The 24926-nt window shown below is 53.2% G+C and overlaps 71 non-coding genes across 71 annotated transcripts; 33 read left to right on the top strand and 38 right to left on the bottom strand.

Moving 5' to 3' along the window:
• Positions 1 to 133: 133 nt before the first annotated feature.
• Trnad-guc (transfer RNA aspartic acid (anticodon GUC)) lies at positions 134 to 205 on the bottom strand. The gene has a single exon. It is a non-coding gene; the product is annotated as a tRNA-Asp (tRNA).
• Positions 206 to 316: 111 nt separating this feature from the next.
• On the bottom strand, positions 317 to 408 carry Trnai-uau (transfer RNA isoleucine (anticodon UAU)). The gene is given in 2 exon segments: positions 317 to 352; positions 371 to 408. It is a non-coding gene; the product is annotated as a tRNA-Ile (tRNA).
• Positions 409 to 850: 442 nt separating this feature from the next.
• Positions 851 to 923, top strand: Trnar-acg (transfer RNA arginine (anticodon ACG)). The gene has a single exon. It is a non-coding gene; the product is annotated as a tRNA-Arg (tRNA).
• Positions 924 to 1171: 248 nt separating this feature from the next.
• Positions 1172 to 1243, top strand: Trnam-cau (transfer RNA methionine (anticodon CAU)). The gene has a single exon. It is a non-coding gene; the product is annotated as a tRNA-Met (tRNA).
• Positions 1244 to 1479: 236 nt separating this feature from the next.
• Trnad-guc (transfer RNA aspartic acid (anticodon GUC)) lies at positions 1480 to 1551 on the bottom strand. The gene has a single exon. It is a non-coding gene; the product is annotated as a tRNA-Asp (tRNA).
• Positions 1552 to 1662: 111 nt separating this feature from the next.
• Positions 1663 to 1754, bottom strand: Trnai-uau (transfer RNA isoleucine (anticodon UAU)). The gene is given in 2 exon segments: positions 1663 to 1698; positions 1717 to 1754. It is a non-coding gene; the product is annotated as a tRNA-Ile (tRNA).
• Positions 1755 to 2196: 442 nt separating this feature from the next.
• Positions 2197 to 2269, top strand: Trnar-acg (transfer RNA arginine (anticodon ACG)). The gene has a single exon. It is a non-coding gene; the product is annotated as a tRNA-Arg (tRNA).
• Positions 2270 to 2517: 248 nt separating this feature from the next.
• Positions 2518 to 2589, top strand: Trnam-cau (transfer RNA methionine (anticodon CAU)). The gene has a single exon. It is a non-coding gene; the product is annotated as a tRNA-Met (tRNA).
• A 236-nt stretch (positions 2590 to 2825) lies between these two features.
• Positions 2826 to 2897, bottom strand: Trnad-guc (transfer RNA aspartic acid (anticodon GUC)). Its single transcript has one exon. It is a non-coding gene; the product is annotated as a tRNA-Asp (tRNA).
• A 111-nt stretch (positions 2898 to 3008) lies between these two features.
• Trnai-uau (transfer RNA isoleucine (anticodon UAU)) lies at positions 3009 to 3100 on the bottom strand. The gene is given in 2 exon segments: positions 3009 to 3044; positions 3063 to 3100. It is a non-coding gene; the product is annotated as a tRNA-Ile (tRNA).
• Positions 3101 to 3542: 442 nt separating this feature from the next.
• Trnar-acg (transfer RNA arginine (anticodon ACG)) lies at positions 3543 to 3615 on the top strand. Its single transcript has one exon. It is a non-coding gene; the product is annotated as a tRNA-Arg (tRNA).
• Positions 3616 to 3863: 248 nt separating this feature from the next.
• Trnam-cau (transfer RNA methionine (anticodon CAU)) lies at positions 3864 to 3935 on the top strand. The gene has a single exon. It is a non-coding gene; the product is annotated as a tRNA-Met (tRNA).
• A 236-nt stretch (positions 3936 to 4171) lies between these two features.
• Trnad-guc (transfer RNA aspartic acid (anticodon GUC)) lies at positions 4172 to 4243 on the bottom strand. The gene has a single exon. It is a non-coding gene; the product is annotated as a tRNA-Asp (tRNA).
• Positions 4244 to 4354: 111 nt separating this feature from the next.
• Positions 4355 to 4446, bottom strand: Trnai-uau (transfer RNA isoleucine (anticodon UAU)). The gene is given in 2 exon segments: positions 4355 to 4390; positions 4409 to 4446. It is a non-coding gene; the product is annotated as a tRNA-Ile (tRNA).
• A 442-nt stretch (positions 4447 to 4888) lies between these two features.
• On the top strand, positions 4889 to 4961 carry Trnar-acg (transfer RNA arginine (anticodon ACG)). Its single transcript has one exon. It is a non-coding gene; the product is annotated as a tRNA-Arg (tRNA).
• A 248-nt stretch (positions 4962 to 5209) lies between these two features.
• Positions 5210 to 5281, top strand: Trnam-cau (transfer RNA methionine (anticodon CAU)). The gene has a single exon. It is a non-coding gene; the product is annotated as a tRNA-Met (tRNA).
• A 236-nt stretch (positions 5282 to 5517) lies between these two features.
• On the bottom strand, positions 5518 to 5589 carry Trnad-guc (transfer RNA aspartic acid (anticodon GUC)). The gene has a single exon. It is a non-coding gene; the product is annotated as a tRNA-Asp (tRNA).
• A 111-nt stretch (positions 5590 to 5700) lies between these two features.
• On the bottom strand, positions 5701 to 5792 carry Trnai-uau (transfer RNA isoleucine (anticodon UAU)). Its single transcript is given in 2 exon segments — positions 5701 to 5736; positions 5755 to 5792. It is a non-coding gene; the product is annotated as a tRNA-Ile (tRNA).
• Positions 5793 to 6234: 442 nt separating this feature from the next.
• Positions 6235 to 6307, top strand: Trnar-acg (transfer RNA arginine (anticodon ACG)). Its single transcript has one exon. It is a non-coding gene; the product is annotated as a tRNA-Arg (tRNA).
• Positions 6308 to 6555: 248 nt separating this feature from the next.
• Trnam-cau (transfer RNA methionine (anticodon CAU)) lies at positions 6556 to 6627 on the top strand. The gene has a single exon. It is a non-coding gene; the product is annotated as a tRNA-Met (tRNA).
• Positions 6628 to 6863: 236 nt separating this feature from the next.
• On the bottom strand, positions 6864 to 6935 carry Trnad-guc (transfer RNA aspartic acid (anticodon GUC)). The gene has a single exon. It is a non-coding gene; the product is annotated as a tRNA-Asp (tRNA).
• Positions 6936 to 7046: 111 nt separating this feature from the next.
• Trnai-uau (transfer RNA isoleucine (anticodon UAU)) lies at positions 7047 to 7138 on the bottom strand. The gene is given in 2 exon segments: positions 7047 to 7082; positions 7101 to 7138. It is a non-coding gene; the product is annotated as a tRNA-Ile (tRNA).
• Positions 7139 to 7580: 442 nt separating this feature from the next.
• Positions 7581 to 7653, top strand: Trnar-acg (transfer RNA arginine (anticodon ACG)). Its single transcript has one exon. It is a non-coding gene; the product is annotated as a tRNA-Arg (tRNA).
• A 248-nt stretch (positions 7654 to 7901) lies between these two features.
• Trnam-cau (transfer RNA methionine (anticodon CAU)) lies at positions 7902 to 7973 on the top strand. The gene has a single exon. It is a non-coding gene; the product is annotated as a tRNA-Met (tRNA).
• Positions 7974 to 8209: 236 nt separating this feature from the next.
• On the bottom strand, positions 8210 to 8281 carry Trnad-guc (transfer RNA aspartic acid (anticodon GUC)). Its single transcript has one exon. It is a non-coding gene; the product is annotated as a tRNA-Asp (tRNA).
• A 111-nt stretch (positions 8282 to 8392) lies between these two features.
• Trnai-uau (transfer RNA isoleucine (anticodon UAU)) lies at positions 8393 to 8484 on the bottom strand. The gene is given in 2 exon segments: positions 8393 to 8428; positions 8447 to 8484. It is a non-coding gene; the product is annotated as a tRNA-Ile (tRNA).
• Positions 8485 to 8926: 442 nt separating this feature from the next.
• Trnar-acg (transfer RNA arginine (anticodon ACG)) lies at positions 8927 to 8999 on the top strand. Its single transcript has one exon. It is a non-coding gene; the product is annotated as a tRNA-Arg (tRNA).
• Positions 9000 to 9247: 248 nt separating this feature from the next.
• On the top strand, positions 9248 to 9319 carry Trnam-cau (transfer RNA methionine (anticodon CAU)). The gene has a single exon. It is a non-coding gene; the product is annotated as a tRNA-Met (tRNA).
• A 236-nt stretch (positions 9320 to 9555) lies between these two features.
• On the bottom strand, positions 9556 to 9627 carry Trnad-guc (transfer RNA aspartic acid (anticodon GUC)). Its single transcript has one exon. It is a non-coding gene; the product is annotated as a tRNA-Asp (tRNA).
• A 111-nt stretch (positions 9628 to 9738) lies between these two features.
• Positions 9739 to 9830, bottom strand: Trnai-uau (transfer RNA isoleucine (anticodon UAU)). The gene is given in 2 exon segments: positions 9739 to 9774; positions 9793 to 9830. It is a non-coding gene; the product is annotated as a tRNA-Ile (tRNA).
• Positions 9831 to 10272: 442 nt separating this feature from the next.
• Positions 10273 to 10345, top strand: Trnar-acg (transfer RNA arginine (anticodon ACG)). The gene has a single exon. It is a non-coding gene; the product is annotated as a tRNA-Arg (tRNA).
• A 248-nt stretch (positions 10346 to 10593) lies between these two features.
• Trnam-cau (transfer RNA methionine (anticodon CAU)) lies at positions 10594 to 10665 on the top strand. The gene has a single exon. It is a non-coding gene; the product is annotated as a tRNA-Met (tRNA).
• A 236-nt stretch (positions 10666 to 10901) lies between these two features.
• Trnad-guc (transfer RNA aspartic acid (anticodon GUC)) lies at positions 10902 to 10973 on the bottom strand. Its single transcript has one exon. It is a non-coding gene; the product is annotated as a tRNA-Asp (tRNA).
• Positions 10974 to 11084: 111 nt separating this feature from the next.
• Trnai-uau (transfer RNA isoleucine (anticodon UAU)) lies at positions 11085 to 11176 on the bottom strand. Its single transcript is given in 2 exon segments — positions 11085 to 11120; positions 11139 to 11176. It is a non-coding gene; the product is annotated as a tRNA-Ile (tRNA).
• A 442-nt stretch (positions 11177 to 11618) lies between these two features.
• Positions 11619 to 11691, top strand: Trnar-acg (transfer RNA arginine (anticodon ACG)). The gene has a single exon. It is a non-coding gene; the product is annotated as a tRNA-Arg (tRNA).
• Positions 11692 to 11939: 248 nt separating this feature from the next.
• Trnam-cau (transfer RNA methionine (anticodon CAU)) lies at positions 11940 to 12011 on the top strand. Its single transcript has one exon. It is a non-coding gene; the product is annotated as a tRNA-Met (tRNA).
• Positions 12012 to 12247: 236 nt separating this feature from the next.
• Trnad-guc (transfer RNA aspartic acid (anticodon GUC)) lies at positions 12248 to 12319 on the bottom strand. Its single transcript has one exon. It is a non-coding gene; the product is annotated as a tRNA-Asp (tRNA).
• Positions 12320 to 12430: 111 nt separating this feature from the next.
• Positions 12431 to 12522, bottom strand: Trnai-uau (transfer RNA isoleucine (anticodon UAU)). Its single transcript is given in 2 exon segments — positions 12431 to 12466; positions 12485 to 12522. It is a non-coding gene; the product is annotated as a tRNA-Ile (tRNA).
• A 442-nt stretch (positions 12523 to 12964) lies between these two features.
• On the top strand, positions 12965 to 13037 carry Trnar-acg (transfer RNA arginine (anticodon ACG)). Its single transcript has one exon. It is a non-coding gene; the product is annotated as a tRNA-Arg (tRNA).
• Positions 13038 to 13285: 248 nt separating this feature from the next.
• Trnam-cau (transfer RNA methionine (anticodon CAU)) lies at positions 13286 to 13357 on the top strand. Its single transcript has one exon. It is a non-coding gene; the product is annotated as a tRNA-Met (tRNA).
• A 236-nt stretch (positions 13358 to 13593) lies between these two features.
• Positions 13594 to 13665, bottom strand: Trnad-guc (transfer RNA aspartic acid (anticodon GUC)). Its single transcript has one exon. It is a non-coding gene; the product is annotated as a tRNA-Asp (tRNA).
• A 111-nt stretch (positions 13666 to 13776) lies between these two features.
• Trnai-uau (transfer RNA isoleucine (anticodon UAU)) lies at positions 13777 to 13868 on the bottom strand. Its single transcript is given in 2 exon segments — positions 13777 to 13812; positions 13831 to 13868. It is a non-coding gene; the product is annotated as a tRNA-Ile (tRNA).
• A 442-nt stretch (positions 13869 to 14310) lies between these two features.
• Trnar-acg (transfer RNA arginine (anticodon ACG)) lies at positions 14311 to 14383 on the top strand. Its single transcript has one exon. It is a non-coding gene; the product is annotated as a tRNA-Arg (tRNA).
• Positions 14384 to 14937: 554 nt separating this feature from the next.
• Positions 14938 to 15009, bottom strand: Trnad-guc (transfer RNA aspartic acid (anticodon GUC)). Its single transcript has one exon. It is a non-coding gene; the product is annotated as a tRNA-Asp (tRNA).
• Positions 15010 to 15120: 111 nt separating this feature from the next.
• Trnai-uau (transfer RNA isoleucine (anticodon UAU)) lies at positions 15121 to 15212 on the bottom strand. The gene is given in 2 exon segments: positions 15121 to 15156; positions 15175 to 15212. It is a non-coding gene; the product is annotated as a tRNA-Ile (tRNA).
• A 442-nt stretch (positions 15213 to 15654) lies between these two features.
• On the top strand, positions 15655 to 15727 carry Trnar-acg (transfer RNA arginine (anticodon ACG)). Its single transcript has one exon. It is a non-coding gene; the product is annotated as a tRNA-Arg (tRNA).
• A 248-nt stretch (positions 15728 to 15975) lies between these two features.
• Trnam-cau (transfer RNA methionine (anticodon CAU)) lies at positions 15976 to 16047 on the top strand. The gene has a single exon. It is a non-coding gene; the product is annotated as a tRNA-Met (tRNA).
• A 236-nt stretch (positions 16048 to 16283) lies between these two features.
• Trnad-guc (transfer RNA aspartic acid (anticodon GUC)) lies at positions 16284 to 16355 on the bottom strand. Its single transcript has one exon. It is a non-coding gene; the product is annotated as a tRNA-Asp (tRNA).
• A 111-nt stretch (positions 16356 to 16466) lies between these two features.
• Trnai-uau (transfer RNA isoleucine (anticodon UAU)) lies at positions 16467 to 16558 on the bottom strand. The gene is given in 2 exon segments: positions 16467 to 16502; positions 16521 to 16558. It is a non-coding gene; the product is annotated as a tRNA-Ile (tRNA).
• Positions 16559 to 17000: 442 nt separating this feature from the next.
• On the top strand, positions 17001 to 17073 carry Trnar-acg (transfer RNA arginine (anticodon ACG)). The gene has a single exon. It is a non-coding gene; the product is annotated as a tRNA-Arg (tRNA).
• Positions 17074 to 17321: 248 nt separating this feature from the next.
• Trnam-cau (transfer RNA methionine (anticodon CAU)) lies at positions 17322 to 17393 on the top strand. Its single transcript has one exon. It is a non-coding gene; the product is annotated as a tRNA-Met (tRNA).
• Positions 17394 to 17629: 236 nt separating this feature from the next.
• Trnad-guc (transfer RNA aspartic acid (anticodon GUC)) lies at positions 17630 to 17701 on the bottom strand. The gene has a single exon. It is a non-coding gene; the product is annotated as a tRNA-Asp (tRNA).
• A 111-nt stretch (positions 17702 to 17812) lies between these two features.
• On the bottom strand, positions 17813 to 17904 carry Trnai-uau (transfer RNA isoleucine (anticodon UAU)). The gene is given in 2 exon segments: positions 17813 to 17848; positions 17867 to 17904. It is a non-coding gene; the product is annotated as a tRNA-Ile (tRNA).
• A 442-nt stretch (positions 17905 to 18346) lies between these two features.
• Positions 18347 to 18419, top strand: Trnar-acg (transfer RNA arginine (anticodon ACG)). Its single transcript has one exon. It is a non-coding gene; the product is annotated as a tRNA-Arg (tRNA).
• A 554-nt stretch (positions 18420 to 18973) lies between these two features.
• On the bottom strand, positions 18974 to 19045 carry Trnad-guc (transfer RNA aspartic acid (anticodon GUC)). The gene has a single exon. It is a non-coding gene; the product is annotated as a tRNA-Asp (tRNA).
• Positions 19046 to 19156: 111 nt separating this feature from the next.
• Trnai-uau (transfer RNA isoleucine (anticodon UAU)) lies at positions 19157 to 19248 on the bottom strand. The gene is given in 2 exon segments: positions 19157 to 19192; positions 19211 to 19248. It is a non-coding gene; the product is annotated as a tRNA-Ile (tRNA).
• Positions 19249 to 19690: 442 nt separating this feature from the next.
• Trnar-acg (transfer RNA arginine (anticodon ACG)) lies at positions 19691 to 19763 on the top strand. The gene has a single exon. It is a non-coding gene; the product is annotated as a tRNA-Arg (tRNA).
• A 554-nt stretch (positions 19764 to 20317) lies between these two features.
• Trnad-guc (transfer RNA aspartic acid (anticodon GUC)) lies at positions 20318 to 20389 on the bottom strand. Its single transcript has one exon. It is a non-coding gene; the product is annotated as a tRNA-Asp (tRNA).
• Positions 20390 to 20500: 111 nt separating this feature from the next.
• Positions 20501 to 20592, bottom strand: Trnai-uau (transfer RNA isoleucine (anticodon UAU)). Its single transcript is given in 2 exon segments — positions 20501 to 20536; positions 20555 to 20592. It is a non-coding gene; the product is annotated as a tRNA-Ile (tRNA).
• A 442-nt stretch (positions 20593 to 21034) lies between these two features.
• On the top strand, positions 21035 to 21107 carry Trnar-acg (transfer RNA arginine (anticodon ACG)). The gene has a single exon. It is a non-coding gene; the product is annotated as a tRNA-Arg (tRNA).
• A 248-nt stretch (positions 21108 to 21355) lies between these two features.
• On the top strand, positions 21356 to 21427 carry Trnam-cau (transfer RNA methionine (anticodon CAU)). The gene has a single exon. It is a non-coding gene; the product is annotated as a tRNA-Met (tRNA).
• Positions 21428 to 21663: 236 nt separating this feature from the next.
• Trnad-guc (transfer RNA aspartic acid (anticodon GUC)) lies at positions 21664 to 21735 on the bottom strand. The gene has a single exon. It is a non-coding gene; the product is annotated as a tRNA-Asp (tRNA).
• Positions 21736 to 21846: 111 nt separating this feature from the next.
• Trnai-uau (transfer RNA isoleucine (anticodon UAU)) lies at positions 21847 to 21938 on the bottom strand. The gene is given in 2 exon segments: positions 21847 to 21882; positions 21901 to 21938. It is a non-coding gene; the product is annotated as a tRNA-Ile (tRNA).
• A 442-nt stretch (positions 21939 to 22380) lies between these two features.
• Trnar-acg (transfer RNA arginine (anticodon ACG)) lies at positions 22381 to 22453 on the top strand. Its single transcript has one exon. It is a non-coding gene; the product is annotated as a tRNA-Arg (tRNA).
• Positions 22454 to 22701: 248 nt separating this feature from the next.
• Positions 22702 to 22773, top strand: Trnam-cau (transfer RNA methionine (anticodon CAU)). The gene has a single exon. It is a non-coding gene; the product is annotated as a tRNA-Met (tRNA).
• A 236-nt stretch (positions 22774 to 23009) lies between these two features.
• Trnad-guc (transfer RNA aspartic acid (anticodon GUC)) lies at positions 23010 to 23081 on the bottom strand. Its single transcript has one exon. It is a non-coding gene; the product is annotated as a tRNA-Asp (tRNA).
• A 111-nt stretch (positions 23082 to 23192) lies between these two features.
• Positions 23193 to 23284, bottom strand: Trnai-uau (transfer RNA isoleucine (anticodon UAU)). Its single transcript is given in 2 exon segments — positions 23193 to 23228; positions 23247 to 23284. It is a non-coding gene; the product is annotated as a tRNA-Ile (tRNA).
• Positions 23285 to 23726: 442 nt separating this feature from the next.
• Trnar-acg (transfer RNA arginine (anticodon ACG)) lies at positions 23727 to 23799 on the top strand. Its single transcript has one exon. It is a non-coding gene; the product is annotated as a tRNA-Arg (tRNA).
• Positions 23800 to 24047: 248 nt separating this feature from the next.
• Trnam-cau (transfer RNA methionine (anticodon CAU)) lies at positions 24048 to 24119 on the top strand. The gene has a single exon. It is a non-coding gene; the product is annotated as a tRNA-Met (tRNA).
• A 236-nt stretch (positions 24120 to 24355) lies between these two features.
• Trnad-guc (transfer RNA aspartic acid (anticodon GUC)) lies at positions 24356 to 24427 on the bottom strand. Its single transcript has one exon. It is a non-coding gene; the product is annotated as a tRNA-Asp (tRNA).
• Positions 24428 to 24538: 111 nt separating this feature from the next.
• Positions 24539 to 24630, bottom strand: Trnai-uau (transfer RNA isoleucine (anticodon UAU)). Its single transcript is given in 2 exon segments — positions 24539 to 24574; positions 24593 to 24630. It is a non-coding gene; the product is annotated as a tRNA-Ile (tRNA).
• Positions 24631 to 24926: the final 296 nt, after the last annotated feature.

Genomic DNA, 24926 nt, shown 5'->3' with positions numbered 1-24926 from the left:
TCGTGTGGAGAATACGAGAAACACTTCCTAAGACGCAGAGTTTCTTACGATTCTGCAGCAACTACATTTCTCGATCATAACGTTAATGTCCTATCGGGCCACACGTGCAACTTTCGCGATATAAAAATCGCACCTCCCCGGCGGGGAATCGAACCCCGGTCTCCCGCGTGACAGGCGGGGATACTAACCACTATACTACCGAGGAATACGCAAACGACACGCACAACGCACGCACACTTATTCTTCTCAAGTAGGTGATTCATCTCAAATCTAGCGTCCCGATGCTTTCAGAGTCAGCTGCTACGAAATAAAAGTATGCCCCAGGTGAGGCTCGAACTCACAACCCCGGCATTGCTCACGGCTACTGCCTTATAAGTACCGTGCGCTAACCAATTGCGCCACTGGGGCTACAGCAGGGTGCTTTCAGTTAGCGGTATTTGCTTTGCTGCCAACCTGTTGTGGCTACAGACCCATCATACGACCGTCACCTGCGGCCATACTGCGACTTTAGCACCTGGCTACGGATGCTTCATACGATTCTTGTTTCATATGCTACACTTACAAGCATATCAACCGCTTGTCATCACCGAAACATTGCAGAAAAACGCGCGCCTTGCCTTCTGCTACCTGTCCAACAGCGAGGGCAGATGTGTGGCAAGCTCTAAGCTATGCAGGCGCACCGTGGCCGAGCAGCTGGAGGAGAGATGCCTTCCTTGGCAGCTCCCTGCAGAGTGCGGAAGACCAGAGTGGCCGCGCCGCCGTTGTCAGTGGACGACACGCAGTTGCCGAGCCACGGAGAACACGTTGCTCTGCGATGTGTACCCGCGTCATATGACGAAAGACGAACAGTGGCCCTGTGGCGCAACGGATAACGCGTCTGACTACGGATCAGAAGATTCCAGGTTCGAATCCTGGCAGGGTCGGCATTTTGTTAGTTGCGGGCGCGTAGCTAGGCAGTGCATTCGAATGTTTCCACCTGCGTGGAGTGCAATGTCAATCCTGAGCATCTCGCAGCTGCATCTCGAGACGATCGTGGTAAATATCGCTTCGTGCAAGCGTCAGCGTAGCGTCAGTCGAGCAAAGTCGAGACAAGTCAAGCTGAGAGATGTTGCACAGTTAATTAAACGGTACGCGACGCTGACAACGCTTTTCCAAGTATCCCACGTCACGCAGCAGAGTGGCGCAGTGGAAGCGTGCTGGGCCCATAACCCAGAGGTCCGTGGATCGAAACCACGCTCTGCTAAAATTATTCTTTTTCTTGTGTGCTTCGAGCTCGATCATTAAGCCTGGGGTGCGCTGACCCAGCGTCAACAGCAAACCCTGTAAGTTCTGAAACGATGACGACGTCGTGTGGAGAATACGAGAAACACTTCCTAAGACGCAGAGTTTCTTACGATTCTGCAGCAACTACATTTCTCGATCACAACGTTAATGTCCTATCGGGCCACACGTGCAACTTTCGCGATATAAAAATCGCACCTCCCCGGCGGGGAATCGAACCCCGGTCTCCCGCGTGACAGGCGGGGATACTAACCACTATACTACCGAGGAATACGCAAACGACACGCACAACGCACGCACACTTATTCTTCTCAAGTAGGTGATTCATCTCAAATCTAGCGTCCCGATGCTTTCAGAGTCAGCTGCTACGAAATAAAAGTATGCCCCAGGTGAGGCTCGAACTCACAACCCCGGCATTGCTCACGGCTACTGCCTTATAAGTACCGTGCGCTAACCAATTGCGCCACTGGGGCTACAGCAGGGTGCTTTCAGTTAGCGGTATTTGCTTTGCTGCCAACCTGTTGTGGCTACAGACCCATCATACGACCGTCACCTGCGGCCATACTGCGACTTTAGCACCTGGCTACGGATGCTTCATACGATTCTTGTTTCATATGCTACACTTACAAGCATATCAACCGCTTGTCATCACCGAAACATTGCAGAAAAACGCGCGCCTTGCCTTCTGCTACCTGTCCAACAGCGAGGGCAGATGTGTGGCAAGCTCTAAGCTATGCAGGCGCACCGTGGCCGAGCAGCTGGAGGAGAGATGCCTTCCTTGGCAGCTCCCTGCAGAGTGCGGAAGACCAGAGTGGCCGCGCCGCCGTTGTCAGTGGACGACACGCAGTTGCCGAGCCACGGAGAACACGTTGCTCTGCGATGTGTACCCGCGTCATATGACGAAAGACGAACAGTGGCCCTGTGGCGCAACGGATAACGCGTCTGACTACGGATCAGAAGATTCCAGGTTCGAATCCTGGCAGGGTCGGCATTTTGTTAGTTGTGGGCGCGTAGCTAGGCAGTGCATTCGAATGTTTCCACCTGCGTGGAGTGCAATGTCAATCCTGAGCATCTCGCAGCTGCATCTCGAGACGATCGTGGTAAATATCGCTTCGTGCAAGCGTCAGCGTAGCGTCAGTCGAGCAAAGTCGAGACAAGTCAAGCTGAGAGATGTTGCACAGTTAATTAAACGGTACGCGACGCTGACAACGCTTTTCCAAGTATCCCACGTCACGCAGCAGAGTGGCGCAGTGGAAGCGTGCTGGGCCCATAACCCAGAGGTCCGTGGATCGAAACCACGCTCTGCTAAAATTATTCTTTTTCTTGTGTGCTTCGAGCTCGATCATTAAGCCTGGGGTGCGCTGACCCAGCGTCAACAGCAAACCCTGTAAGTTCTGAAACGATGACGACGTCGTGTGGAGAATACGAGAAACACTTCCTAAGACGCAGAGTTTCTTACGATTCTGCAGCAACTACATTTCTCGATCATAACGTTAATGTCCTATCGGGCCACACGTGCAACTTTCGCGATATAAAAATCGCACCTCCCCGGCGGGGAATCGAACCCCGGTCTCCCGCGTGACAGGCGGGGATACTAACCACTATACTACCGAGGAATACGCAAACGACACGCACAACGCACGCACACTTATTCTTCTCAAGTAGGTGATTCATCTCAAATCTAGCGTCCCGATGCTTTCAGAGTCAGCTGCTACGAAATAAAAGTATGCCCCAGGTGAGGCTCGAACTCACAACCCCGGCATTGCTCACGGCTACTGCCTTATAAGTACCGTGCGCTAACCAATTGCGCCACTGGGGCTACAGCAGGGTGCTTTCAGTTAGCGGTATTTGCTTTGCTGCCAACCTGTTGTGGCTACAGACCCATCATACGACCGTCACCTGCGGCCATACTGCGACTTTAGCACCTGGCTACGGATGCTTCATACGATTCTTGTTTCATATGCTACACTTACAAGCATATCAACCGCTTGTCATCACCGAAACATTGCAGAAAAACGCGCGCCTTGCCTTCTGCTACCTGTCCAACAGCGAGGGCAGATGTGTGGCAAGCTCTAAGCTATGCAGGCGCACCGTGGCCGAGCAGCTGGAGGAGAGATGCCTTCCTTGGCAGCTCCCTGCAGAGTGCGGAAGACCAGAGTGGCCGCGCCGCCGTTGTCAGTGGACGACACGCAGTTGCCGAGCCACGGAGAACACGTTGCTCTGCGATGTGTACCCGCGTCATATGACGAAAGACGAACAGTGGCCCTGTGGCGCAACGGATAACGCGTCTGACTACGGATCAGAAGATTCCAGGTTCGAATCCTGGCAGGGTCGGCATTTTGTTAGTTGCGGGCGCGTAGCTAGGCAGTGCATTCGAATGTTTCCACCTGCGTGGAGTGCAATGTCAATCCTGAGCATCTCGCAGCTGCATCTCGAGACGATCGTGGTAAATATCGCTTCGTGCAAGCGTCAGCGTAGCGTCAGTCGAGCAAAGTCGAGACAAGTCAAGCTGAGAGATGTTGCACAGTTAATTAAACGGTACGCGACGCTGACAACGCTTTTCCAAGTATCCCACGTCACGCAGCAGAGTGGCGCAGTGGAAGCGTGCTGGGCCCATAACCCAGAGGTCCGTGGATCGAAACCACGCTCTGCTAAAATTATTCTTTTTCTTGTGTGCTTCGAGCTCGATCATTAAGCCTGGGGTGCGCTGACCCAGCGTCAACAGCAAACCCTGTAAGTTCTGAAACGATGACGACGTCGTGTGGAGAATACGAGAAACACTTCCTAAGACGCAGAGTTTCTTACGATTCTGCAGCAACTACATTTCTCGATCACAACGTTAATGTCCTATCGGGCCACACGTGCAACTTTCGCGATATAAAAATCGCACCTCCCCGGCGGGGAATCGAACCCCGGTCTCCCGCGTGACAGGCGGGGATACTAACCACTATACTACCGAGGAATACGCAAACGACACGCACAACGCACGCACACTTATTCTTCTCAAGTAGGTGATTCATCTCAAATCTAGCGTCCCGATGCTTTCAGAGTCAGCTGCTACGAAATAAAAGTATGCCCCAGGTGAGGCTCGAACTCACAACCCCGGCATTGCTCACGGCTACTGCCTTATAAGTACCGTGCGCTAACCAATTGCGCCACTGGGGCTACAGCAGGGTGCTTTCAGTTAGCGGTATTTGCTTTGCTGCCAACCTGTTGTGGCTACAGACCCATCATACGACCGTCACCTGCGGCCATACTGCGACTTTAGCACCTGGCTACGGATGCTTCATACGATTCTTGTTTCATATGCTACACTTACAAGCATATCAACCGCTTGTCATCACCGAAAAATTGCAGAAAAACGCGCGCCTTGCCTTCTGCTACCTGTCCAACAGCGAGGGCAGATGTGTGGCAAGCTCTAAGCTATGCAGGCGCACCGTGGCCGAGCAGCTGGAGGAGAGATGCCTTCCTTGGCAGCTCCCTGCAGAGTGCGGAAGACCAGAGTGGCCGCGCCGCCGTTGTCAGTGGACGACACGCAGTTGCCGAGCCACGGAGAACACGTTGCTCTGCGATGTGTACCCGCGTCATATGACGAAAGACGAACAGTGGCCCTGTGGCGCAACGGATAACGCGTCTGACTACGGATCAGAAGATTCCAGGTTCGAATCCTGGCAGGGTCGGCATTTTGTTAGTTGCGGGCGCGTAGCTAGGCAGTGCATTCGAATGTTTCCACCTGCGTGGAGTGCAATGTCAATCCTGAGCATCTCGCAGCTGCATCTCGAGACGATCGTGGTAAATATCGCTTCGTGCAAGCGTCAGCGTAGCGTCAGTCGAGCAAAGTCGAGACAAGTCAAGCTGAGAGATGTTGCACAGTTAATTAAACGGTACGCGACGCTGACAACGCTTTTCCAAGTATCCCATGTCACGCAGCAGAGTGGCGCAGTGGAAGCGTGCTGGGCCCATAACCCAGAGGTCCGTGGATCGAAACCACGCTCTGCTAAAATTATTCTTTTTCTTGTGTGCTTCGAGCTCGATCATTAAGCCTGGGGTGCGCTGACCCAGCGTCAACAGCAAACCCTGTAAGTTCTGAAACGATGACGACGTCGTGTGGAGAATACGAGAAACACTTCCTAAGACGCAGAGTTTCTTACGATTCTGCAGCAACTACATTTCTCGATCATAACGTTAATGTCCTATCGGGCCACACGTGCAACTTTCGCGATATAAAAATCGCACCTCCCCGGCGGGGAATCGAACCCCGGTCTCCCGCGTGACAGGCGGGGATACTAACCACTATACTACCGAGGAATACGCAAACGACACGCACAACGCACGCACACTTATTCTTCTCAAGTAGGTGATTCATCTCAAATCTAGCGTCCCGATGCTTTCAGAGTCAGCTGCTACGAAATAAAAGTATGCCCCAGGTGAGGCTCGAACTCACAACCCCGGCATTGCTCACGGCTACTGCCTTATAAGTACCGTGCGCTAACCAATTGCGCCACTGGGGCTACAGCAGGGTGCTTTCAGTTAGCGGTATTTGCTTTGCTGCCAACCTGTTGTGGCTACAGACCCATCATACGACCGTCACCTGCGGCCATACTGCGACTTTAGCACCTGGCTACGGATGCTTCATACGATTCTTGTTTCATATGCTACACTTACAAGCATATCAACCGCTTGTCATCACCGAAACATTGCAGAAAAACGCGCGCCTTGCCTTCTGCTACCTGTCCAACAGCGAGGGCAGATGTGTGGCAAGCTCTAAGCTATGCAGGCGCACCGTGGCCGAGCAGCTGGAGGAGAGATGCCTTCCTTGGCAGCTCCCTGCAGAGTGCGGAAGACCAGAGTGGCCGCGCCGCCGTTGTCAGTGGACGACACGCAGTTGCCGAGCCACGGAGAACACGTTGCTCTGCGATGTGTACCCGCGTCATATGACGAAAGACGAACAGTGGCCCTGTGGCGCAACGGATAACGCGTCTGACTACGGATCAGAAGATTCCAGGTTCGAATCCTGGCAGGGTCGGCATTTTGTTAGTTGCGGGCGCGTAGCTAGGCAGTGCATTCGAATGTTTCCACCTGCGTGGAGTGCAATGTCAATCCTGAGCATCTCGCAGCTGCATCTCGAGACGATCGTGGTAAATATCGCTTCGTGCAAGCGTCAGCGTAGCGTCAGTCGAGCAAAGTCGAGACAAGTCAAGCTGAGAGATGTTGCACAGTTAATTAAACGGTACGCGACGCTGACAACGCTTTTCCAAGTATCCCACGTCACGCAGCAGAGTGGCGCAGTGGAAGCGTGCTGGGCCCATAACCCAGAGGTCCGTGGATCGAAACCACGCTCTGCTAAAATTATTCTTTTTCTTGTGTGCTTCGAGCTCGATCATTAAGCCTGGGGTGCGCTGACCCAGCGTCAACAGCAAACCCTGTAAGTTCTGAAACGATGACGACGTCGTGTGGAGAATACGAGAAACACTTCCTAAGACGCAGAGTTTCTTACGATTCTGCAGCAACTACATTTCTCGATCATAACGTTAATGTCCTATCGGGCCACACGTGCAACTTTCGCGATATAAAAATCGCACCTCCCCGGCGGGGAATCGAACCCCGGTCTCCCGCGTGACAGGCGGGGATACTAACCACTATACTACCGAGGAATACGCAAACGACACGCACAACGCACGCACACTTATTCTTCTCAAGTAGGTGATTCATCTCAAATCTAGCGTCCCGATGCTTTCAGAGTCAGCTGCTACGAAATAAAAGTATGCCCCAGGTGAGGCTCGAACTCACAACCCCGGCATTGCTCACGGCTACTGCCTTATAAGTACCGTGCGCTAACCAATTGCGCCACTGGGGCTACAGCAGGGTGCTTTCAGTTAGCGGTATTTGCTTTGCTGCCAACCTGTTGTGGCTACAGACCCATCATACGACCGTCACCTGCGGCCATACTGCGACTTTAGCACCTGGCTACGGATGCTTCATACGATTCTTGTTTCATATGCTACACTTACAAGCATATCAACCGCTTGTCATCACCGAAACATTGCAGAAAAACGCGCGCCTTGCCTTCTGCTACCTGTCCAACAGCGAGGGCAGATGTGTGGCAAGCTCTAAGCTATGCAGGCGCACCGTGGCCGAGCAGCTGGAGGAGAGATGCCTTCCTTGGCAGCTCCCTGCAGAGTGCGGAAGACCAGAGTGGCCGCGCCGCCGTTGTCAGTGGACGACACGCAGTTGCCGAGCCACGGAGAACACGTTGCTCTGCGATGTGTACCCGCGTCATATGACGAAAGACGAACAGTGGCCCTGTGGCGCAACGGATAACGCGTCTGACTACGGATCAGAAGATTCCAGGTTCGAATCCTGGCAGGGTCGGCATTTTGTTAGTTGCGGGCGCGTAGCTAGGCAGTGCATTCGAATGTTTCCACCTGCGTGGAGTGCAATGTCAATCCTGAGCATCTCGCAGCTGCATCTCGAGACGATCGTGGTAAATATCGCTTCGTGCAAGCGTCAGCGTAGCGTCAGTCGAGCAAAGTCGAGACAAGTCAAGCTGAGAGATGTTGCACAGTTAATTAAACGGTACGCGACGCTGACAACGCTTTTCCAAGTATCCCACGTCACGCAGCAGAGTGGCGCAGTGGAAGCGTGCTGGGCCCATAACCCAGAGGTCCGTGGATCGAAACCACGCTCTGCTAAAATTATTCTTTTTCTTGTGTGCTTCGAGCTCGATCATTAAGCCTGGGGTGCGCTGACCCAGCGTCAACAGCAAACCCTGTAAGTTCTGAAACGATGACGACGTCGTGTGGAGAATACGAGAAACACTTCCTAAGACGCAGAGTTTCTTACGATTCTGCAGCAACTACATTTCTCGATCACAACGTTAATGTCCTATCGGGCCACACGTGCAACTTTCGCGATATAAAAATCGCACCTCCCCGGCGGGGAATCGAACCCCGGTCTCCCGCGTGACAGGCGGGGATACTAACCACTATACTACCGAGGAATACGCAAACGACACGCACAACGCACGCACACTTATTCTTCTCAAGTAGGTGATTCATCTCAAATCTAGCGTCCCGATGCTTTCAGAGTCAGCTGCTACGAAATAAAAGTATGCCCCAGGTGAGGCTCGAACTCACAACCCCGGCATTGCTCACGGCTACTGCCTTATAAGTACCGTGCGCTAACCAATTGCGCCACTGGGGCTACAGCAGGGTGCTTTCAGTTAGCGGTATTTGCTTTGCTGCCAACCTGTTGTGGCTACAGACCCATCATACGACCGTCACCTGCGGCCATACTGCGACTTTAGCACCTGGCTACGGATGCTTCATACGATTCTTGTTTCATATGCTACACTTACAAGCATATCAACCGCTTGTCATCACCGAAACATTGCAGAAAAACGCGCGCCTTGCCTTCTGCTACCTGTCCAACAGCGAGGGCAGATGTGTGGCAAGCTCTAAGCTATGCAGGCGCACCGTGGCCGAGCAGCTGGAGGAGAGATGCCTTCCTTGGCAGCTCCCTGCAGAGTGCGGAAGACCAGAGTGGCCGCGCCGCCGTTGTCAGTGGACGACACGCAGTTGCCGAGCCACGGAGAACACGTTGCTCTGCGATGTGTACCCGCGTCATATGACGAAAGACGAACAGTGGCCCTGTGGCGCAACGGATAACGCGTCTGACTACGGATCAGAAGATTCCAGGTTCGAATCCTGGCAGGGTCGGCATTTTGTTAGTTGTGGGCGCGTAGCTAGGCAGTGCATTCGAATGTTTCCACCTGCGTGGAGTGCAATGTCAATCCTGAGCATCTCGCAGCTGCATCTCGAGACGATCGTGGTAAATATCGCTTCGTGCAAGCGTCAGCGTAGCGTCAGTCGAGCAAAGTCGAGACAAGTCAAGCTGAGAGATGTTGCACAGTTAATTAAACGGTACGCGACGCTGACAACGCTTTTCCAAGTATCCCACGTCACGCAGCAGAGTGGCGCAGTGGAAGCGTGCTGGGCCCATAACCCAGAGGTCCGTGGATCGAAACCACGCTCTGCTAAAATTATTCTTTTTCTTGTGTGCTTCGAGCTCGATCATTAAGCCTGGGGTGCGCTGACCCAGCGTCAACAGCAAACCCTGTAAGTTCTGAAACGATGACGACGTCGTGTGGAGAATACGAGAAACACTTCCTAAGACGCAGAGTTTCTTACGATTCTGCAGCAACTACATTTCTCGATCACAACGTTAATGTCCTATCGGGCCACACGTGCAACTTTCGCGATATAAAAATCGCACCTCCCCGGCGGGGAATCGAACCCCGGTCTCCCGCGTGACAGGCGGGGATACTAACCACTATACTACCGAGGAATACGCAAACGACACGCACAACGCACGCACACTTATTCTTCTCAAGTAGGTGATTCATCTCAAATCTAGCGTCCCGATGCTTTCAGAGTCAGCTGCTACGAAATAAAAGTATGCCCCAGGTGAGGCTCGAACTCACAACCCCGGCATTGCTCACGGCTACTGCCTTATAAGTACCGTGCGCTAACCAATTGCGCCACTGGGGCTACAGCAGGGTGCTTTCAGTTAGCGGTATTTGCTTTGCTGCCAACCTGTTGTGGCTACAGACCCATCATACGACCGTCACCTGCGGCCATACTGCGACTTTAGCACCTGGCTACGGATGCTTCATACGATTCTTGTTTCATATGCTACACTTACAAGCATATCAACCGCTTGTCATCACCGAAACATTGCAGAAAAACGCGCGCCTTGCCTTCTGCTACCTGTCCAACAGCGAGGGCAGATGTGTGGCAAGCTCTAAGCTATGCAGGCGCACCGTGGCCGAGCAGCTGGAGGAGAGATGCCTTCCTTGGCAGCTCCCTGCAGAGTGCGGAAGACCAGAGTGGCCGCGCCGCCGTTGTCAGTGGACGACACGCAGTTGCCGAGCCACGGAGAACACGTTGCTCTGCGATGTGTACCCGCGTCATATGACGAAAGATGAACAGTGGCCCTGTGGCGCAACGGATAACGCGTCTGACTACGGATCAGAAGATTCCAGGTTCGAATCCTGGCAGGGTCGGCATTTTGTTAGTTGCGGGCGCGTAGCTAGGCAGTGCATTCGAATGTTTCCACCTGCGTGGAGTGCAATGTCAATCCTGAGCATCTCGCAGCTGCATCTCGAGACGATCGTGGTAAATATCGCTTCGTGCAAGCGTCAGCGTAGCGTCAGTCGAGCAAAGTCGAGACAAGTCAAGCTGAGAGATGTTGCACAGTTAATTAAACGGTACGCGACGCTGACAACGCTTTTCCAAGTATCCCACGTCACGCAGCAGAGTGGCGCAGTGGAAGCGTGCTGGGCCCATAACCCAGAGGTCCGTGGATCGAAACCACGCTCTGCTAAAATTATTCTTTTTCTTGTGTGCTTCGAGCTCGATCATTAAGCCTGGGGTGCGCTGACCCAGCGTCAACAGCAAACCCTGTAAGTTCTGAAACGATGACGACGTCGTGTGGAGAATACGAGAAACACTTCCTAAGACGCAGAGTTTCTTACGATTCTGCAGCAACTACATTTCTCGATCACAACGTTAATGTCCTATCGGGCCACACGTGCAACTTTCGCGATATAAAAATCGCACCTCCCCGGCGGGGAATCGAACCCCGGTCTCCCGCGTGACAGGCGGGGATACTAACCACTATACTACCGAGGAATACGCAAACGACACGCACAACGCACGCACACTTATTCTTCTCAAGTAGGTGATTCATCTCAAATCTAGCGTCCCGATGCTTTCAGAGTCAGCTGCTACGAAATAAAAGTATGCCCCAGGTGAGGCTCGAACTCACAACCCCGGCATTGCTCACGGCTACTGCCTTATAAGTACCGTGCGCTAACCAATTGCGCCACTGGGGCTACAGCAGGGTGCTTTCAGTTAGCGGTATTTGCTTTGCTGCCAACCTGTTGTGGCTACAGACCCATCATACGACCGTCACCTGCGGCCATACTGCGACTTTAGCACCTGGCTACGGATGCTTCATACGATTCTTGTTTCATATGCTACACTTACAAGCATATCAACCGCTTGTCATCACCGAAACATTGCAGAAAAACGCGCGCCTTGCCTTCTGCTACCTGTCCAACAGCGAGGGCAGATGTGTGGCAAGCTCTAAGCTATGCAGGCGCACCGTGGCCGAGCAGCTGGAGGAGAGATGCCTTCCTTGGCAGCTCCCTGCAGAGTGCGGAAGACCAGAGTGGCCGCGCCGCCGTTGTCAGTGGACGACACGCAGTTGCCGAGCCACGGAGAACACGTTGCTCTGCGATGTGTACCCGCGTCATATGACGAAAGACGAACAGTGGCCCTGTGGCGCAACGGATAACGCGTCTGACTACGGATCAGAAGATTCCAGGTTCGAATCCTGGCAGGGTCGGCATTTTGTTAGTTGCGGGCGCGTAGCTAGGCAGTGCATTCGAATGTTTCCACCTGCGTGGAGTGCAATGTCAATCCTGAGCATCTCGCAGCTGCATCTCGAGACGATCGTGGTAAATATCGCTTCGTGCAAGCGTCAGCGTAGCGTCAGTCGAGCAAAGTCGAGACAAGTCAAGCTGAGAGATGTTGCACAGTTAATTAAACGGTACGCGACGCTGACAACGCTTTTCCAAGTATCCCACGTCACGCAGCAGAGTGGCGCAGTGGAAGCGTGCTGGGCCCATAACCCAGAGGTCCGTGGATCGAAACCACGCTCTGCTAAAATTATTCTTTTTCTTGTGTGCTTCGAGCTCGATCATTAAGCCTGGGGTGCGCTGACCCAGCGTCAACAGCAAACCCTGTAAGTTCTGAAACGATGACGACGTCGTGTGGAGAATACGAGAAACACTTCCTAAGACGCAGAGTTTCTTACGATTCTGCAGCAACTACATTTCTCGATCACAACGTTAATGTCCTATCGGGCCACACGTGCAACTTTCGCGATATAAAAATCGCACCTCCCCGGCGGGGAATCGAACCCCGGTCTCCCGCGTGACAGGCGGGGATACTAACCACTATACTACCGAGGAATACGCAAACGACACGCACAACGCACGCACACTTATTCTTCTCAAGTAGGTGATTCATCTCAAATCTAGCGTCCCGATGCTTTCAGAGTCAGCTGCTACGAAATAAAAGTATGCCCCAGGTGAGGCTCGAACTCACAACCCCGGCATTGCTCACGGCTACTGCCTTATAAGTACCGTGCGCTAACCAATTGCGCCACTGGGGCTACAGCAGGGTGCTTTCAGTTAGCGGTATTTGCTTTGCTGCCAACCTGTTGTGGCTACAGACCCATCATACGACCGTCACCTGCGGCCATACTGCGACTTTAGCACCTGGCTACGGATGCTTCATACGATTCTTGTTTCATATGCTACACTTACAAGCATATCAACCGCTTGTCATCACCGAAACATTGCAGAAAAACGCGCGCCTTGCCTTCTGCTACCTGTCCAACAGCGAGGGCAGATGTGTGGCAAGCTCTAAGCTATGCAGGCGCACCGTGGCCGAGCAGCTGGAGGAGAGATGCCTTCCTTGGCAGCTCCCTGCAGAGTGCGGAAGACCAGAGTGGCCGCGCCGCCGTTGTCAGTGGACGACACGCAGTTGCCGAGCCACGGAGAACACGTTGCTCTGCGATGTGTACCCGCGTCATATGACGAAAGACGAACAGTGGCCCTGTGGCGCAACGGATAACGCGTCTGACTACGGATCAGAAGATTCCAGGTTCGAATCCTGGCAGGGTCGGCATTTTGTTAGTTGCGGGCGCGTAGCTAGGCAGTGCATTCGAATGTTTCCACCTGCGTGGAGTGCAATGTCAATCCTGAGCATCTCGCAGCTGCATCTCGAGACGATCGTGGTAAATATCGCTTCGTGCAAGCGTCAGCGTAGCGTCAGTCGAGCAAAGTCGAGACAAGTCAAGCTGAGAGATGTTGCACAGTTAATTAAACGGTACGCGACGCTGACAACGCTTTTCCAAGTATCCCACGTCACGCAGCAGAGTGGCGCAGTGGAAGCGTGCTGGGCCCATAACCCAGAGGTCCGTGGATCGAAACCACGCTCTGCTAAAATTATTCTTTTTCTTGTGTGCTTCGAGCTCGATCATTAAGCCTGGGGTGCGCTGACCCAGCGTCAACAGCAAACCCTGTAAGTTCTGAAACGATGACGACGTCGTGTGGAGAATACGAGAAACACTTCCTAAGACGCAGAGTTTCTTACGATTCTGCAGCAACTACATTTCTCGATCACAACGTTAATGTCCTATCGGGCCACACGTGCAACTTTCGCGATATAAAAATCGCACCTCCCCGGCGGGGAATCGAACCCCGGTCTCCCGCGTGACAGGCGGGGATACTAACCACTATACTACCGAGGAATACGCAAACGACACGCACAACGCACGCACACTTATTCTTCTCAAGTAGGTGATTCATCTCAAATCTAGCGTCCCGATGCTTTCAGAGTCAGCTGCTACGAAATAAAAGTATGCCCCAGGTGAGGCTCGAACTCACAACCCCGGCATTGCTCACGGCTACTGCCTTATAAGTACCGTGCGCTAACCAATTGCGCCACTGGGGCTACAGCAGGGTGCTTTCAGTTAGCGGTATTTGCTTTGCTGCCAACCTGTTGTGGCTACAGACCCATCATACGACCGTCACCTGCGGCCATACTGCGACTTTAGCACCTGGCTACGGATGCTTCATACGATTCTTGTTTCATATGCTACACTTACAAGCATATCAACCGCTTGTCATCACCGAAACATTGCAGAAAAACGCGCGCCTTGCCTTCTGCTACCTGTCCAACAGCGAGGGCAGATGTGTGGCAAGCTCTAAGCTATGCAGGCGCACCGTGGCCGAGCAGCTGGAGGAGAGATGCCTTCCTTGGCAGCTCCCTGCAGAGTGCGGAAGACCAGAGTGGCCGCGCCGCCGTTGTCAGTGGACGACACGCAGTTGCCGAGCCACGGAGAACACGTTGCTCTGCGATGTGTACCCGCGTCATATGACGAAAGACGAACAGTGGCCCTGTGGCGCAACGGATAACGCGTCTGACTACGGATCAGAAGATTCCAGGTTCGAATCCTGGCAGGGTCGGCATTTTGTTAGTTGCGGGCGCGTAGCTAGGCAGTGCATTCGAATGTTTCCACCTGCGTGGAGTGCAATGTCAATCCTGAGCATCTCGCAGCTGCATCTCGAGACGATCGTGGTAAATATCGCTTCGTGCAAGCGTCAGCGTAGCGTCAGTCGAGCAAAGTCGAGACAAGTCAAGCTGAGAGATGTTGCACAGTTAATTAAACGGTACGCGACGCTGACAACGCTTTTCCAAGTATCCCACGTCACGTCTGAGTGGCGCAGTGGAAGCGTGCTGGGCCCATAACCCAGAGGTCCGTGGATCGAAACCACGCTCTGCTAAAATTATTCTTTTTCTTGTGTGCTTCGAGCTCGATCATTAAGCCTGGGGTGCGCTGACCCAGCGTCAACAGCAAACCCTGTAAGTTCTGAAACGATGACGACGTCGTGTGGAGAATACGAGAAACACTTCCTAAGACGCAGAGTTTCTTACGATTCTGCAGCAACTACATTTCTCGATCACAACGTTAATGTCCTATCGGGCCACACGTGCAACTTTGGCGATGTAAAAATCGCACCTCCCCGGCGGGGAATCGAACCCCGGTCTCCCGCGTGACAGGCGGGGATACTAACCACTATACTACCGAGGAATACGCAAACGACACGCACAACGCACGCACACTTATTCTTCTCAAGTAGGTGATTCATCTCAAATCTAGCGTCCCGATGCTTTCAGAGTCAGCTGCTACGAAATAAAAGTATGCCCCAGGTGAGGCTCGAACTCACAACCCCGGCATTGCTCACGGCTACTGCCTTATAAGTACCGTGCGCTAACCAATTGCGCCACTGGGGCTACAGCAGGGTGCTTTCAGTTAGCGGTATTTGCTTTGCTGCCAACCTGTTGTGGCTACAGACCCATCATACGACCGTCACCTGCGGCCATACTGCGACTTTAGCACCTGGCTACGGATGCTTCATACGATTCTTGTTTCATATGCTACACTTACAAGCATATCAACCGCTTGTCATCACCGAAACATTGCAGAAAAACGCGCGCCTTGCCTTCTGCTACCTGTCCAACAGCGAGGGCAGATGTGTGGCAAGCTCTAAGCTATGCAGGCGCACCGTGGCCGAGCAGCTGGAGGAGAGATGCCTTCCTTGGCAGCTCCCTGCAGAGTGCGGAAGACCAGAGTGGCCGCGCCGCCGTTGTCAGTGGACGACACGCAGTTGCCGAGCCACGGAGAACACGTTGCTCTGCGATGTGTACCCGCGTCATATGACGAAAGACGAACAGTGGCCCTGTGGCGCAACGGATAACGCGTCTGACTACGGATCAGAAGATTCCAGGTTCGAATCCTGGCAGGGTCGGCATTTTGTTAGTTGCGGGCGCGTAGCTAGGCAGTGCATTCGAATGTTTCCACCTGCGTGGAGTGCAATGTCAATCCTGAGCATCTCGCAGCTGCATCTCGAGACGATCGTGGTAAATATCGCTTCGTGCAAGCGTCAGCGTAGCGTCAGTCGAGCAAAGTCGAGACAAGTCAAGCTGAGAGATGTTGCACAGTTAATTAAACGGTACGCGACGCTGACAACGCTTTTCCAAGTATCCCACGTCACGCAGCAGAGTGGCGCAGTGGAAGCGTGCTGGGCCCATAACCCAGAGGTCCGTGGATCGAAACCACGCTCTGCTAAAATTATTCTTTTTCTTGTGTGCTTCGAGCTCGATCATTAAGCCTGGGGTGCGCTGACCCAGCGTCAACAGCAAACCCTGTAAGTTCTGAAACGATGACGACGTCGTGTGGAGAATACGAGAAACACTTCCTAAGACGCAGAGTTTCTTACGATTCTGCAGCAACTACATTTCTCGATCACAACGTTAATGTCCTATCGGGCCACACGTGCAACTTTCGCGATATAAAAATCGCACCTCCCCGGCGAGGAATCGAACCCCGGTCTCCCGCGTGACAGGCGGGGATACTAACCACTATACTACCGAGGAATACGCAAACGACACGCACAACGCACGCACACTTATTCTTCTCAAGTAGGTGATTCATCTCAAATCTAGCGTCCCGATGCTTTCAGAGTCAGCTGCTACGAAATAAAAGTATGCCCCAGGTGAGGCTCGAACTCACAACCCCGGCATTGCTCACGGCTACTGCCTTATAAGTACCGTGCGCTAACCAATTGCGCCACTGGGGCTACAGCAGGGTGCTTTCAGTTAGCGGTATTTGCTTTGCTGCCAACCTGTTGTGGCTACAGACCCATCATACGACCGTCACCTGCGGCCATACTGCGACTTTAGCACCTGGCTACGGATGCTTCATACGATTCTTGTTTCATATGCTACACTTACAAGCATATCAACCGCTTGTCATCACCGAAACATTGCAGAAAAACGCGCGCCTTGCCTTCTGCTACCTGTCCAACAGCGAGGGCAGATGTGTGGCAAGCTCTAAGCTATGCAGGCGCACCGTGGCCGAGCAGCTGGAGGAGAGATGCCTTCCTTGGCAGCTCCCTGCAGAGTGCGGAAGACCAGAGTGGCCGCGCCGCCGTTGTCAGTGGACGACACGCAGTTGCCGAGCCACGGAGAACACGTTGCTCTGCGATGTGTACCCGCGTCATATGACGAAAGACGAACAGTGGCCCTGTGGCGCAACGGATAACGCGTCTGACTACGGATCAGAAGATTCCAGGTTCGAATCCTGGCAGGGTCGGCATTTTGTTAGTTGCGGGCGCGTAGCTAGGCAGTGCATTCGAATGTTTCCACCTGCGTGGAGTGCAATGTCAATCCTGAGCATCTCGCAGCTGCATCTCGAGACGATCGTGGTAAATATCGCTTCGTGCAAGCGTCAGCGTAGCGTCAGTCGAGCAAAGTCGAGACAAGTCAAGCTGAGAGATGTTGCACAGTTAATTAAACGGTACGCGACGCTGACAACGCTTTTCCAAGTATCCCACGTCACGCAGCAGAGTGGCGCAGTGGAAGCGTGCTGGGCCCATAACCCAGAGGTCCGTGGATCGAAACCACGCTCTGCTAAAATTATTCTTTTTCTTGTGTGCTTCGAGCTCGATCATTAAGCCTGGGGTGCGCTGACCCAGCGTCAACAGCAAACCCTGTAAGTTCTGAAACGATGACGACGTCGTGTGGAGAATACGAGAAACACTTCCTAAGACGCAGAGTTTCTTACGATTCTGCAGCAACTACATTTCTCGATCACAACGTTAATGTCCTATCGGGCCACACGTGCAACTTTCGCGATATAAAAATCGCACCTCCCCGGCGGGGAATCGAACCCCGGTCTCCCGCGTGACAGGCGGGGATACTAACCACTATACTACCGAGGAATACGCAAACGACACGCACAACGCACGCACACTTATTCTTCTCAAGTAGGTGATTCATCTCAAATCTAGCGTCCCGATGCTTTCAGAGTCAGCTGCTACGAAATAAAAGTATGCCCCAGGTGAGGCTCGAACTCACAACCCCGGCATTGCTCACGGCTACTGCCTTATAAGTACCGTGCGCTAACCAATTGCGCCACTGGGGCTACAGCAGGGTGCTTTCAGTTAGCGGTATTTGCTTTGCTGCCAACCTGTTGTGGCTACAGACCCATCATACGACCGTCACCTGCGGCCATACTGCGACTTTAGCACCTGGCTACGGATGCTTCATACGATTCTTGTTTCATATGCTACACTTACAAGCATATCAACCGCTTGTCATCACCGAAACATTGCAGAAAAACGCGCGCCTTGCCTTCTGCTACCTGTCCAACAGCGAGGGCAGATGTGTGGCAAGCTCTAAGCTATGCAGGCGCACCGTGGCCGAGCAGCTGGAGGAGAGATGCCTTCCTTGGCAGCTCCCTGCAGAGTGCGGAAGACCAGAGTGGCCGCGCCGCCGTTGTCAGTGGACGACACGCAGTTGCCGAGCCACGGAGAACACGTTGCTCTGCGATGTGTACCCGCGTCATATGACGAAAGACGAACAGTGGCCCTGTGGCGCAACGGATAACGCGTCTGACTACGGATCAGAAGATTCCAGGTTCGAATCCTGGCAGGGTCGGCATTTTGTTAGTTGCGGGCGCGTAGCTAGGCAGTGCATTCGAATGTTTCCACCTGCGTGGAGTGCAATGTCAATCCTGAGCATCTCGCAGCTGCATCTCGAGACGATCGTGGTAAATATCGCTTCGTGCAAGCGTCAGCGTAGCGTCAGTCGAGCAAAGTCGAGACAAGTCAAGCTGAGAGATGTTGCACAGTTAATTAAACGGTACGCGACGCTGACAACGCTTTTCCAAGTATCCCACGTCACGTCTGAGTGGCGCAGTGGAAGCGTGCTGGGCCCATAACCCAGAGGTCCGTGGATCGAAACCACGCTCTGCTAAAATTATTCTTTTTCTTGTGTGCTTCGAGCTCGATCATTAAGCCTGGGGTGCGCTGACCCAGCGTCAACAGCAAACCCTGTAAGTTCTGAAACGATGACGACGTCGTGTGGAGAATACGAGAAACACTTCCTAAGACGCAGAGTTTCTTACGATTCTGCAGCAACTACATTTCTCGATCACAACGTTAATGTCCTATCGGGCCACACGTGCAACTTTGGCGATGTAAAAATCGCACCTCCCCGGCGGGGAATCGAACCCCGGTCTCCCGCGTGACAGGCGGGGATACTAACCACTATACTACCGAGGAATACGCAAACGACACGCACAACGCACGCACACTTATTCTTCTCAAGTAGGTGATTCATCTCAAATCTAGCGTCCCGATGCTTTCAGAGTCAGCTGCTACGAAATAAAAGTATGCCCCAGGTGAGGCTCGAACTCACAACCCCGGCATTGCTCACGGCTACTGCCTTATAAGTACCGTGCGCTAACCAATTGCGCCACTGGGGCTACAGCAGGGTGCTTTCAGTTAGCGGTATTTGCTTTGCTGCCAACCTGTTGTGGCTACAGACCCATCATACGACCGTCACCTGCGGCCATACTGCGACTTTAGCACCTGGCTACGGATGCTTCATACGATTCTTGTTTCATATGCTACACTTACAAGCATATCAACCGCTTGTCATCACCGAAACATTGCAGAAAAACGCGCGCCTTGCCTTCTGCTACCTGTCCAACAGCGAGGGCAGATGTGTGGCAAGCTCTAAGCTATGCAGGCGCACCGTGGCCGAGCAGCTGGAGGAGAGATGCCTTCCTTGGCAGCTCCCTGCAGAGTGCGGAAGACCAGAGTGGCCGCGCCGCCGTTGTCAGTGGACGACACGCAGTTGCCGAGCCACGGAGAACACGTTGCTCTGCGATGTGTACCCGCGTCATATGACGAAAGACGAACAGTGGCCCTGTGGCGCAACGGATAACGCGTCTGACTACGGATCAGAAGATTCCAGGTTCGAATCCTGGCAGGGTCGGCATTTTGTTAGTTGCGGGCGCGTAGCTAGGCAGTGCATTCGAATGTTTCCACCTGCGTGGAGTGCAATGTCAATCCTGAGCATCTCGCAGCTGCATCTCGAGACGATCGTGGTAAATATCGCTTCGTGCAAGCGTCAGCGTAGCGTCAGTCGAGCAAAGTCGAGACAAGTCAAGCTGAGAGATGTTGCACAGTTAATTAAACGGTACGCGACGCTGACAACGCTTTTCCAAGTATCCCACGTCACGTCTGAGTGGCGCAGTGGAAGCGTGCTGGGCCCATAACCCAGAGGTCCGTGGATCGAAACCACGCTCTGCTAAAATTATTCTTTTTCTTGTGTGCTTCGAGCTCGATCATTAAGCCTGGGGTGCGCTGACCCAGCGTCAACAGCAAACCCTGTAAGTTCTGAAACGATGACGACGTCGTGTGGAGAATACGAGAAACACTTCCTAAGACGCAGAGTTTCTTACGATTCTGCAGCAACTACATTTCTCGATCACAACGTTAATGTCCTATCGGGCCACACGTGCAACTTTGGCGATGTAAAAATCGCACCTCCCCGGCGGGGAATCGAACCCCGGTCTCCCGCGTGACAGGCGGGGATACTAACCACTATACTACCGAGGAATACGCAAACGACACGCACAACGCACGCACACTTATTCTTCTCAAGTAGGTGATTCATCTCAAATCTAGCGTCCCGATGCTTTCAGAGTCAGCTGCTACGAAATAAAAGTATGCCCCAGGTGAGGCTCGAACTCACAACCCCGGCATTGCTCACGGCTACTGCCTTATAAGTACCGTGCGCTAACCAATTGCGCCACTGGGGCTACAGCAGGGTGCTTTCAGTTAGCGGTATTTGCTTTGCTGCCAACCTGTTGTGGCTACAGACCCATCATACGACCGTCACCTGCGGCCATACTGCGACTTTAGCACCTGGCTACGGATGCTTCATACGATTCTTGTTTCATATGCTACACTTACAAGCATATCAACCGCTTGTCATCACCGAAACATTGCAGAAAAACGCGCGCCTTGCCTTCTGCTACCTGTCCAACAGCGAGGGCAGATGTGTGGCAAGCTCTAAGCTATGCAGGCGCACCGTGGCCGAGCAGCTGGAGGAGAGATGCCTTCCTTGGCAGCTCCCTGCAGAGTGCGGAAGACCAGAGTGGCCGCGCCGCCGTTGTCAGTGGACGACACGCAGTTGCCGAGCCACGGAGAACACGTTGCTCTGCGATGTGTACCCGCGTCATATGACGAAAGAGGAACAGTGGCCCTGTGGCGCAACGGATAACGCGTCTGACTACGGATCAGAAGATTCCAGGTTCGAATCCTGGCAGGGTCGGCATTTTGTTAGTTGCGGGCGCGTAGCTAGGCAGTGCATTCGAATGTTTCCACCTGCGTGGAGTGCAATGTCAATCCTGAGCATCTCGCAGCTGCATCTCGAGACGATCGTGGTAAATATCGCTTCGTGCAAGCGTCAGCGTAGCGTCAGTCGAGCAAAGTCGAGACAAGTCAAGCTGAGAGATGTTGCACAGTTAATTAAACGGTACGCGACGCTGACAACGCTTTTCCAAGTATCCCACGTCACGCAGCAGAGTGGCGCAGTGGAAGCGTGCTGGGCCCATAACCCAGAGGTCCGTGGATCGAAACCACGCTCTGCTAAAATTATTCTTTTTCTTGTGTGCTTCGAGCTCGATCATTAAGCCTGGGGTGCGCTGACCCAGCGTCAACAGCAAACCCTGTAAGTTCTGAAACGATGACGACGTCGTGTGGAGAATACGAGAAACACTTCCTAAGACGCAGAGTTTCTTACGATTCTGCAGCAACTACATTTCTCGATCACAACGTTAATGTCCTATCGGGCCACACGTGCAACTTTCGCGATATAAAAATCGCACCTCCCCGGCGGGGAATCGAACCCCGGTCTCCCGCGTGACAGGCGGGGATACTAACCACTATACTACCGAGGAATACGCAAACGACACGCACAACGCACGCACACTTATTCTTCTCAAGTAGGTGATTCATCTCAAATCTAGCGTCCCGATGCTTTCAGAGTCAGCTGCTACGAAATAAAAGTATGCCCCAGGTGAGGCTCGAACTCACAACCCCGGCATTGCTCACGGCTACTGCCTTATAAGTACCGTGCGCTAACCAATTGCGCCACTGGGGCTACAGCAGGGTGCTTTCAGTTAGCGGTATTTGCTTTGCTGCCAACCTGTTGTGGCTACAGACCCATCATACGACCGTCACCTGCGGCCATACTGCGACTTTAGCACCTGGCTACGGATGCTTCATACGATTCTTGTTTCATATGCTACACTTACAAGCATATCAACCGCTTGTCATCACCGAAACATTGCAGAAAAACGCGCGCCTTGCCTTCTGCTACCTGTCCAACAGCGAGGGCAGATGTGTGGCAAGCTCTAAGCTATGCAGGCGCACCGTGGCCGAGCAGCTGGAGGAGAGATGCCTTCCTTGGCAGCTCCCTGCAGAGTGCGGAAGACCAGAGTGGCCGCGCCGCCGTTGTCAGTGGACGACACGCAGTTGCCGAGCCACGGAGAACACGTTGCTCTGCGATGTGTACCCGCGTCATATGACGAAAGACGAACAGTGGCCCTGTGGCGCAACGGATAACGCGTCTGACTACGGATCAGAAGATTCCAGGTTCGAATCCTGGCAGGGTCGGCATTTTGTTAGTTGCGGGCGCGTAGCTAGGCAGTGCATTCGAATGTTTCCACCTGCGTGGAGTGCAATGTCAATCCTGAGCATCTCGCAGCTGCATCTCGAGACGATCGTGGTAAATATCGCTTCGTGCAAGCGTCAGCGTAGCGTCAGTCGAGCAAAGTCGAGACAAGTCAAGCTGAGAGATGTTGCACAGTTAATTAAACGGTACGCGACGCTGACAACGCTTTTCCAAGTATCCCACGTCACGCAGCAGAGTGGCGCAGTGGAAGCGTGCTGGGCCCATAACCCAGAGGTCCGTGGATCGAAACCACGCTCTGCTAAAATTATTCTTTTTCTTGTGTGCTTCGAGCTCGATCATTAAGCCTGGGGTGCGCTGACCCAGCGTCAACAGCAAACCCTGTAAGTTCTGAAACGATGACGACGTCGTGTGGAGAATACGAGAAACACTTCCTAAGACGCAGAGTTTCTTACGATTCTGCAGCAACTACATTTCTCGATCACAACGTTAATGTCCTATCGGGCCACACGTGCAACTTTCGCGATATAAAAATCGCACCTCCCCGGCGGGGAATCGAACCCCGGTCTCCCGCGTGACAGGCGGGGATACTAACCACTATACTACCGAGGAATACGCAAACGACACGCACAACGCACGCACACTTATTCTTCTCAAGTAGGTGATTCATCTCAAATCTAGCGTCCCGATGCTTTCAGAGTCAGCTGCTACGAAATAAAAGTATGCCCCAGGTGAGGCTCGAACTCACAACCCCGGCATTGCTCACGGCTACTGCCTTATAAGTACCGTGCGCTAACCAATTGCGCCACTGGGGCTACAGCAGGGTGCTTTCAGTTAGCGGTATTTGCTTTGCTGCCAACCTGTTGTGGCTACAGACCCATCATACGACCGTCACCTGCGGCCATACTGCGACTTTAGCACCTGGCTACGGATGCTTCATACGATTCTTGTTTCATATGCTACACTTACAAGCATATCAACCGCTTGTCATCACCGAAACATTGCAGAAAAACGCGCGCCTTGCCTTCTGCTACCTGTCCAACAGCGAGGGCAGATGTGTGGCAAGCTCTAAGCTATGCAGGCGCACCGTGGCCGAGCAGCTGGAGGAGAGATGCCTTCCTTGGCAGCTCCCTGCAGAGTGCGGAAGACCAGAGTGGCCGCGCCGCCGTTGTCAGTGGACGACACGCAGTTGCCGAGCCACGGAGAACACGTTGCTCTGCGATGTGTACCCGCGTCATATGACGAAAGACGAACAGTGGCCCTGTGGCGCAACGGATAACGCGTCTGACTACGGATCAGAAGATTCCAGGTTCGAATCCTGGCAGGGTCGGCATTTTGTTAGTTGCGGGCGCGTAGCTAGGCAGTGCATTCGAATGTTTCCACCTGCGTGGAGTGCAATGTCAATCCTGAGCATCTCGCAGCTGCATCTCGAGACGATCGTGGTAAATATCGCTTCGTGCAAGCGTCAGCGTAGCGTCAGTCGAGCAAAGTCGAGACAAGTCAAGCTGAGAGATGTTGCACAGTTAATTAAACGGTACGCGACGCTGACAACGCTTTTCCAAGTATCCCACGTCACGCAGCAGAGTGGCGCAGTGGAAGCGTGCTGGGCCCATAACCCAGAGGTCCGTGGATCGAAACCACGCTCTGCTAAAATTATTCTTTTTCTTGTGTGCTTCGAGCTCGATCATTAAGCCTGGGGTGCGCTGACCCAGCGTCAACAGCAAACCCTGTAAGTTCTGAAACGATGACGACGTCGTGTGGAGAATACGAGAAACACTTCCTAAGACGCAGAGTTTCTTACGATTCTGCAGCAACTACATTTCTCGATCACAACGTTAATGTCCTATCGGGCCACACGTGCAACTTTCGCGATATAAAAATCGCACCTCCCCGGCGGGGAATCGAACCCCGGTCTCCCGCGTGACAGGCGGGGATACTAACCACTATACTACCGAGGAATACGCAAACGACACGCACAACGCACGCACACTTATTCTTCTCAAGTAGGTGATTCATCTCAAATCTAGCGTCCCGATGCTTTCAGAGTCAGCTGCTACGAAATAAAAGTATGCCCCAGGTGAGGCTCGAACTCACAACCCCGGCATTGCTCACGGCTACTGCCTTATAAGTACCGTGCGCTAACCAATTGCGCCACTGGGGCTACAGCAGGGTGCTTTCAGTTAGCGGTATTTGCTTTGCTGCCAACCTGTTGTGGCTACAGACCCATCATACGACCGTCACCTGCGGCCATACTGCGACTTTAGCACCTGGCTACGGATGCTTCATACGATTCTTGTTTCATATGCTACACTTACAAGCATATCAACCGCTTGTCATCACCGAAACATTGCAGAAAAACGCGCGCCTTGCCTTCTGCTACCTGTCCAACAGCGAGGGCAGATGTGTGGCAAGCTCTAAGCTATGCAGGCGCACCGTGGCCGAGCAGCTGGAGGAGAG

This window comes from Schistocerca cancellata, unplaced genomic scaffold (assembly GCF_023864275.1).
Source record: "Schistocerca cancellata isolate TAMUIC-IGC-003103 unplaced genomic scaffold, iqSchCanc2.1 HiC_scaffold_869, whole genome shotgun sequence".
NCBI classification, from domain to species: Eukaryota; Metazoa; Arthropoda; class Insecta; order Orthoptera; family Acrididae; genus Schistocerca; species Schistocerca cancellata.
This window is presented reverse-complemented; position numbering and strand designations above follow the sequence as displayed.